This window comes from Cnephaeus nilssonii (genome assembly GCF_951640355.1).
Source record: "Cnephaeus nilssonii genome assembly, chromosome: 8".
Lineage (NCBI taxonomy): Eukaryota > Metazoa > Chordata > Mammalia > Chiroptera > Vespertilionidae > Cnephaeus > Cnephaeus nilssonii.
Genome location: NC_137079.1, coordinates 97,927,263 through 97,936,979, shown reverse-complemented (window position 1 = coordinate 97,936,979; position 9,717 = coordinate 97,927,263).

Genomic DNA, 9,717 nt, shown 5'->3' with positions numbered 1-9,717 from the left:
TGCTACATGGCTGAATTCATTTATTAAGTCTAGTAGTTTTTGATGGAGTCTTTAGGGTTTTCAATGTACAATATCATGTCATCTATGAATAATGACAATTTTACTTCTTCTTTTCCAATTTGTAAGTCTTTTATTTCTTCTTCTTGTCTGATTGCTATGGCCAACTATTCCAGTACTATGACTAACAAGAGTGGTGAGAGAGGGCATCCTTGTCTTATTCCTGTTCTTGGGGGAAATGGTTTTACTTTTTGCCCATTGAGTATGATATTGGCCGTAGGTTTGTCATATAAGGCTTTTATTATGTTGAAGTATGATATCTCTATTCCTACTTTGCTGAGAGTTTTTATCAGGAAAGGGTGTTGGATTTTGTCAAATGCCTTTTCTGAATCAATTGATATGATTATGTGATTTTTGTCTTTCAATTTGTTTATGTGAGGTATCACGTTTATTGATTTGCGGATATTGTACCAGTCTTGCATCCCCAGGATAAATCTTACTTGGTCATGGTGTATGATCTTTCTGATGTAATGCTGGATATGATTTGCTAGAATTTTGTTGAAGATTTTAGCATCTATGTTCATCAGGGATATTAGCCTGTAATTCTCTTTCTTTGTAGTGTCTTTATCTGGTTTTGGGATTAGGGTAATGCTGGCTTCATAGAAAGAGCTTGGAAGTATGCGTCCCTCTTAAATTTTTTGGAATAGTTAGAGAAGGCTAGGTTTAGTTCTTCTTTGAATGTTTCGTTGAATGTCTAGTTCTTCTTTGAATGTTTGTGAAACCATCTGTTCCAGGGTTTTGTATGCTGGAAGCTTTTTGATTACTGTTTCAATTTCATCAGTCGTTATTGGCCTATTCAGGTTTTTTATTCTTCCTGATTGAGTTTTGGAAGCTTGTATTTTTCTAGGAATATGTCCATTTTGTCGAGGTTGTCTATTTTATTGAAGTAGAGTTGTTTGTAGTATTTTTTTTTACAACCCTTTGTATGTCTGTGGGGTTGGTTGTTACTTCACTTCCTTCATTTCTGATATTCTTTATTTGGGTCCTCTCTCTTTATTTCTTGGTGAGCCTGGGTAGAGGTTCATCAATCTTGTTTATCCTTTCAAAGAACCAGCTCTTGGTTTCATTGATCTTTTGCATTATTTTTTTCTATTTTTATTTTTTCAATTCTATGTCATTTATATCTGCTCTGATCTTTATTATTTCATTCCTTCTGGTTACTCTGTGCTTTTCTTGTTGCTCTCTTTCTAATTCTTCAAGTTGCAAGGTTGGATAATTTATTGTAATTTTTTATTTTTTTGTTTATTTCTGGTTTTTGTTTGTTTGTTTGTTTTGTGGTAGGCCTGTAGAACTATGAACTTTCCTCTCAGAACTGCTTTCATTGTGTCCCATATGCTGCAGTCTTTTCACAGCAAGCATTCAGGAATCTGGAGAAGAGGCCGATCTTAAATGAACCGAGAGACTAGACAAGAAATATAAATTTGGGAGGCATGGGGGGAACCAGGGAAGGCTCCACTTTCGAGTGAAGTGTCCTCCCCGAATGTCCAGACCCATGGCTTTTTATTCCTACATTTTTTTCCCCTTTAGCAAAGCATATATACATACATATCAAAGGTAAGGCCTGGTAAACAATAAAGGACCATCAGGTTAGGGGAATTGCCAATAGCTGTTCAGCAGAAGATAATAATATGCAGATTTTCAGCCCTGCTGAAGCCCCAAGTTCCATAAGCCTTCTGATGAACTTCTTGCATAATTATAACCTGCTGGAAATTTCTTCCAGCATATCCCCCTTTTTGATTTAATAAATTTAACAAAAATGTATGCCATTTGCAGAGCTTGGGCCCTTTCGAGATTTTTAAATTCAATGGAAAGGATTTAATTCTTTCATGTACTTTTAAATGGCTACCAGGCATCAAAGGAATCAGTCTGCAGTAAGCTCTTTCTGGGCCAACAGTTCTTTGAGTCCCCTTTCCAATCACTGTCCAACAGTTTTTTATGGTTTCCCTTCTCAATCACTGTCCAACAGTTTTTCATGAGTTCCCTTCTCAATTATTGTCTGTGACATGACAGCAATGATATTCCAGTTCTGGATGGTAGACAAATGGTGAGCAATGGCAATGCAGATGCAACCTTCTTTGATTGGTCCTGGGCAACCTGCGCCATCGCACAGCTGATGACCGCTAACATGGCAAGGCGTATTTACCACACTCCATCGCTGGACTGTTTCTCCTTTGTCTCATCAGTGTGTTGCTTGGGGCCACTGCCATCTGTGGCTGGAGTAGTTTGGTCAGTTCCTCTCTTGGATCTATTGTTGCAGGAATCCACACAGCCTTGGAGGAGTTTTCTGGAAATATATAAGCATATTCTCAATATGCTTATTGAGGTTAATAAATGAATCCTTTATAAAAACTAGACTTGGGATCTTTTCATTCTGCCAAACCATTTCCTTCAGCTTATTCTGACACCATGGGTGTCTTGCCATTAGCATTACAAATGAAAAAAAAATTAATGTAAAAAATTGAAGTAATTAAGGCTTGATGTAATTTACTTAGAGGATATTTCTCCACTAACCCCCCTTTTTTGTTTTAAATAATATCAAGAGGCTTTTGGGAATCTTGAAATGCTGATTTGGTAAGCTTTTAATTTAATTCTTAGTATAGAAGTATAACTGGTCAGAATTTATTGCATTACTAGAGGCCCAGTGCATTAAATTCGTGCACAGGGGTATGTGTCCCTCAGCCCAGCCTGCACCCTCTCCAATCTGGGACCCCTCGAGGGATGTCTGGCTGCCCATTTAGGTCTGACCCAGTAGGATTGGGCCTAAATGGGCAGCCGGACATCCCTCTCACAATCCAGGACTGCTGACTCCCAACTGCTTGCCTGCCTGACTTCCTGATTGCCCCTGTTTCTGCCTGCCAGCCTGATCACCCTCTAACCACTCCCCTGCCAACCTGATTGATACCTAACTGCTCCCCTGCCAGCCCAATTGCCCCTAACTGCCCTTCCCTGTTGGCCTGGTCACCCCTAACTGCCCTCCCCTGCAGGCCTGGTCACCCATAACTGCCTTCCCCTGCAGGCCTGGTATCCCCTAACTGCTCTCCCCTGCTGGCCTGGTTTCCCCCAACTGCCCTCCATTGCAGGCCTGGTTCCCCCCAACTTCCTTCCTCTGCCTGCCGTGTCACCCCTAACTGCCCTCCCCTGCAGGCTTGATTGCCCCCAACTGCCCTCCCTTGTAAGCCTGGTCCCTCCCAACTACCCTCCCTTGCTGGCCTGATCGCCCACAACTGCCCTCCCTTGCAGGCCTGATCCCTCCCAACTGCCCTCCCCTGCTGGCCATCTTGTGGAAGCCGTCTTGTTTCCACATGGGGGCAGCAATCTTTGACCACATGGGGCAGCCATCTTGTGTGCTGGAGTGATGGTCAATTTGCATATTACTCTTTTATTAGATAGGATAGAGGCCTGGTGCATGGGTGGGGGCCAGCTGGTTTGCCCTGAAGGGTGTCCTGGATCAAGGTGGGGGTTCCCTTGGGGTGTGGGGTGGCCAGGGTGAGGGGCCTGTGGTGGTTTTTAGGCTGGCCACACCCCCCGGCGACCCAAGCAGAGGCCCTGGTATCTGGGATTTATTTATCTTCTATAATTGAAACTTTGTAGCCTTGAGCAGATGCCTGGTCGGCCAGGGTGGGCAGGAAGCTTGGCTTCCTCCATTGCTGGGGAAACCCAAGCCCCTTCCTCGCTCCATGGCTGCAGCCATCCTGGTTGGGTTAATTTGCATAATTGCTCCTGATTGGCTGGTGGGCATGGCTTGTGGGTGTAGCGAAGGTATGGTCAGTTTGCATATTACTTTTTTATTGGATAGGATAAGCAGTTTTAGTATGAGATGAACCATCAGTAAAAAATTAGTTAATGCTCCAGGAATAGGTTCCTGCCTAGTATAAATAAATTCCCCTGAATATTTACTTATTTCAATTTGCCAATTTAAATCAGTCTGAAATAAGGCTTATTTTCTAACTTTATTTGTCCTTTGGTGTGAATAGTAAATGACAGTAATTGAATTTCTACTACTAGTCTTTGAGTATACCCAATAAGCTTTGTTTAAGGAGGCAAAATGCAAATTATTTACTTTTCTTTTTGAGGACTAATACATTGACTTTTAACTACAGTTCTCTAGATATTTGAAGGAAATCTCCCTCTCACAATCCAGGAAATCTCTCCTGGATTTATTTCCTCCCAGAGTAATTTCTAGGTCAGATTTAGGAAGTTTCTTTTAAAAAACCTTTTTTTTATTTCTTTTAAACCAAGCAACAAACTTGGTTGCTTTTTGGGTGTTGGCCAATACTCCCACATACATTTTTAAGTGACTCTCTTTATACTTATGGTGACTGATTAATTATCAGATTTAATGCTTAAATAATAACATTTAGTTTACTCTGTAAATAGTAAAAGAAGAGATTCTAAAATTTCAAAATCTCTCCTTTTCATTAAGCTTAAAATTTACTTTTAAACAGCATTCCTTTTGGCTAGTGATCATTTGTATACAGAGGGATCACGGGAGGTCTCAGGAATGCGAAGTTTTACATTGGCCTTTGTTAAAGCCAACTGCTTATAAAAACATTGGCTTCTCATATAACTGAAATTATATGATACCTTGATTATGTTATAAAAGCTAATTTATTAAGTAATTAAAGTAGGCATCTTTATTAAAAAAACAAAGCAAGCAAACTTATATGTCTGACCTATGAAGTACAGATGCCGCCCTACCCCCCAGTGCATTCAAAAAGCAGGCTGGCCAAGGGCTTTTGATTTTAAAATTCCATTGGTTTTGTTTTTTAAAATTCTACTGCTGAAGAAATCTGGTTCTGCTTAAGAAATATTTAGCAATCTTACCTTTCCCTCCCTTAGAGGTTAAAACCTTTATAACATTTAAAATATACATATATACCCTAACTAGTTTGCCTCAGTGGATAGAGCGTTGGCCTCTGGAGTGAAGGGTCCCAGGTTCGATTCCAGTGAAGGGCATGTAGCTTGGTTGCAGGCATATCCCCAGTAGAGGATGTGCAGGAGGCAGCTGATCTATGTTTCTCTGTCATTGATGTTTCTAACTCTCTATCTCTCTCCCTTCTTCTCTGTAAAAAATCAATAAAATATATTTAAAAAATAAATAAAATATATGTATATAAATAAAATATATTTATTAATTTGTATTTGATAAAGCTTTCCATGTGATTTCAAGTATATTAAATCAGCCTAATTCAAAAATATTTCTTTTAAGAAGAGAGAATAAATTCTTGAACCACTCCAGGGCCCTTGGAGTGTCCTAAAATAATCTCTCAGTTAAATTCTTTTTTTAAAAAATATATTTTATTTTATTGACTTTTTACAGAGAGGATGGGAGAGGGATAGAGAGTTAGAAACATCGATGAGAGAGAAACATCGATCAGCTGCTTCCTGCACACCTCCTACTGGGGATGTGCCTGCAACCAAGGTACAATCCCTTGATTGGAATTGAACCTGGGACCCTTCAGTCTGCAGGCCAACGCTTTATCCACTGAGCCAAACCGGTTTCAGCTCTCAGTTAAATTCTTGAAATTTAACTTGGAAAGATCATCATTTATATATATATATATATATATATATATATATATATATATATATATGTGTGTGTGTGTGTGTGTGTGTGTGTGTGTGTGTGTGTGTGTGATGATCTTTCCAAGTGAAATATATATATCCCAAAGATTATATTATATACTTTTTGTAATTATTTTAAAAGATATTAATTACATTTAAACTGGTTTTTATATTAAAAATTTGGTTGAGACCACAGAATTGATTCTCTTTTTTAATTAGACCACATAAAATATTATATTTTAGGTTGAAATTTTTACCATACGTAAAGAGTATAATATATTTTAAATTACTAATTTCTCCAGAGAAACTATAAGAATTATTTTCCCAAAAATAAATTTCTATACTTCCTGTATTTTGTTATCACAACTATATGATTTCTCCTAACTTAATTTGAACTTTAAACTCTTAGAAGCCTCAAATTTTATGTGGCAAGTTAAATACTTAGCATTTCTCAGATTAGTAACATCTTTACATTTGTAAGGACATATTTCAAATAAAATACAAGACATATTTAATTAAATAGATTCAATTATGTCCTGTAGATTTTTTATATGAGGCAAACTCAGATTAACATTTCAGTATTTTGTCATTTCAAAATACCTAGATATTTAATAAGTTTTATTATTTAATTCAGCAAACTCTAAAGCTTTAAGTTGCCAATGACTTTTGGAACTAAGCCTGTAGCTATTTGAATGCAAAATCACCACATTCTTTCCTTAGAGGTTGCTGCTGTGGGAAATAAAACCAGTCCTCTCCTCCATCAATATACCTATACTTATAACTGAAAAGCTCTACCACAAATTCTTCATTTTAGTTACATCCATGTTTTAACAATTTTGAGATTTTAAAGCCACATATTATTATCCAAGGCATTTTCTTTGGCAAATTCTGTACCAGAGATAACTTATTGACTTTTAGTGGCCTTGAGGTTAACTTTGGAATGCAGTCCATTATTATTCAAAATCTGCCCTCTATTATGGAAATACCAATCTTATTGCCAAAACTCAGCCTGTAGTTTTTTTTTTTTTTTTTGGGGGGGGGTCATTTTCACCATCTTTCTTTTGAGAAAAACAGTCTTGGGGTTTATTCTATATCATCCATAAATAGATAAAGCTCGGATCAAAACTTATCCAAAATTGGAAGGAGCATTCTTTTGTCTTAAGCTAGCTTTCTCTCTTCACGAGTACAGAAATTCCGAGATGCATTCCTAAATTCTGCCAAATTTTTAAATGACAGACCTGGAAATAAAAATCATGGCAAAAATACCTGGTAAACAATAAAGGACCATCAGGTTAAGGGAATTGCCTATAGCTGTTCAGCAGCAGGTAATAATATGCAGATTTTCAGCCCTGCTGACCCCAAGATCCATCAGCCTTCTGATGAACTTCTTGCATAATTATGACCTGCTGGAATTTACTTCCAGCACCATAGATTTTGGATTTTTGTGTTTTCATTGTCATTTGTTTCCAGGATGCTTTTTATTTCTTCTTTGATCTCTTTGGTAACCCAATAGTTGTTTAATTGCATGCTATTTAGCCTCCAAGTGTTTGATTTTTTTCATTGTTTTTATTGTAATTGATTTCTAATTTTATGCCATTGTGATCTGAGAAGATGCTTGGTATGATTTCAATCTTCTTGAATTTGAAGAGACTTTGCATGTGTCCTCATATGTGGTCTATCTTTAAAAATGTCCAGTGTGCAATTGAGAAGAATGTATATTCTGTAGCTTTGGGATGAAATGTTCTGAAGATGTCAAGTCCATTTGATCTAGTGAGTCATTTAGGATTGATGTTTCTTTGTTTATTTTTTGTTTAGAGGCTTTTTCCAGTGGTGTCAGTGGGATATTAAAGTCCCATACTATGATTGTATTGCTTTCGATCTTTCCCTTAATATCTTCCTGATTTTTTAAAAATGTATTTGGGTGCTTCTGCATTTGGGTGCATATATGTTTACCAGAGTTATATCCTCTTGTTGAATTGCTTCCTTTAGTATTATGTAGTGGCCTTCCTTGTCTCTCTTGTTATGGCCTTTACTTTGAGGTCTATTTTGTCAGATATAAGTATTGCTACACCAGCTTTTTTCTCATTTCCATTTGCCTGAAAAAATTTTTTCCATCTCTTCACTATCAGTCTGTGTGAATCCTTTGTTATGAGGTGGGTCTCTTGTAGTCAGCAAATATATGGGTCATGTTTTCTTATCCATTCAGCTACCCTATGTCTTTTGATAAGAGCATTTAATCCATTTTATATTTAATGTTATTATTGATATGTACTTGTTTGTTGACATTTTTATACTTTATTATTGTGTTCCTTCTTGCCTTTCTATTTCTTCTCTTTCAAAAGTCCCTTTAGCATTTCTTGCATTGCTGGCTTGGTGATAATAAACTCTCATAACCATTTTTTGTCTGTGCAGCTCCTGATTCTACCTTCAAATTTGAGTGATAGCCTTTCTGGGTATAGTGTTCTTGGTCCCTTGGCAAGGGAGTGGTCCCTTGCTTTGCATCACTTTGTATATTTCATTCCATTCCCTTCTGGCCTGACATGTTTCTCTTGAGAAATTAGTTGATATTCTAATGGGATGTCCATTATGTGCAAGTTTCTATCTCTCTCTGGCAGCCTTTAAGATTCTTAGTTTATCATTGATGTTTGTCAATTTAATTATGATGTGTCTTGGAGTCGGTCTTTTTTGGGTTCATCTTGTTTGGGACTCTATGTGCTTCTTGGACTTGTATGGTTTTTTTTTCTTCCCACCATCAGGGAAGTTTTCTGTCATTATTTCTTCAAACAGGTTTTCTTTTAATTGCTCCACTGCCTCTCCTTCTGGTATCCTATTATGTGGATGTTGTTTTGTTTTGTATTGTCCCAAAGCTCCCTTAGTCTCTCCTCATGCTTTTTAAATTTTCCTTCCAGTTGCTGCTGTGTTTGTTATTTTTTTCCTACCTTGTCTTCTAATTCGCTGATGCAGTCCTCAGCCTCTTCTAGTCTACTGTTTAAGCCTTTCATTGTGTTCTTTATTGCAGCTAGGCCATTCTTCATTTCCTCTTGGTTCCTTTTCATATTGGTGACATTCTCATTCAGCTCCTTATAATTCTCATTGAGTTGTGTTTATTTGTCATTCAGCCATTTGAGTATCCTTATAACCATTACTCTGAATTCTTTCTCTGACATGTTACTTGCCTCCATTTCACTTAATTACTTTTCTGGCCGTTCCTCTTTTTTTCCTTTTGGGATTGTTATTTTGTGTCCCCATTTTTTTTGCTGTAATGTTTTAATTATTTCTATGTCTTAGATCCAACTGCTTTGCTACCCAGGTTCTTTTGGGGGTGGTGCTATGTAGTTGGTGAGGTCTCTCGTGGCTCCTGGGCTTGGTGATCTAGCAGTGCTCCCTACTTGAGCTTTTTCAGTTCTCTTGATATAGTTGGGTCTTGAATGTTAGTTTCTTATTTGTGGATGAAGTCTCATCACAGATTGGCAATGTGACTCACCCCCGGCTTCTGCAAGCTGTTTTTGATGTGATCGTGGTTCCGGCTCTTGTGGTAAGGTTTGTCTGAATTCTCACTGGTATATGCTCACTGTTGGTTCCCAGAGTCCACAGCCTGGGAGGAAGGAGTCTTAGGGCCTGAGGCTCAGGTACTGTGACTTTGGCCACTGTTGTGTGACTCTTGCTTGAGTGGCATCACTCTGCAACTCACTATGATGGTACTGGAACTTATGATGGTGGGGGCAGGTGTCTCTTAGTCTGTGGTTGAGGCAGTGGGACTCTGGCCAAAGTGATTTCCCTCTCTGAATCATGAGGGGGTTCAGGAGCCAGCAGCTGTGGTTGTGGGAATCTCAGAGTCTGTGGCTGAAACAATGTGACCTTGTCCTGGGAGGCGAGTCCTCAGTAAATCACCAAGGTGTCCACAGGTAGGCAGCTGGGAAGGGGATGTCTTGGATCCTGCTGAGGGAGCAGTATGCCCATGGTTGGAGAGGCACACACCCAGAGCTCACAGAGGGGCCCAAGAGCCATCTGCCAGGGCTGTGTGCTCATAGGGCCAACATGTTGGAGTGGTATGATCATGGTGGACCCCAGCCCCGGGGAGGGAGAAGTCCCAGT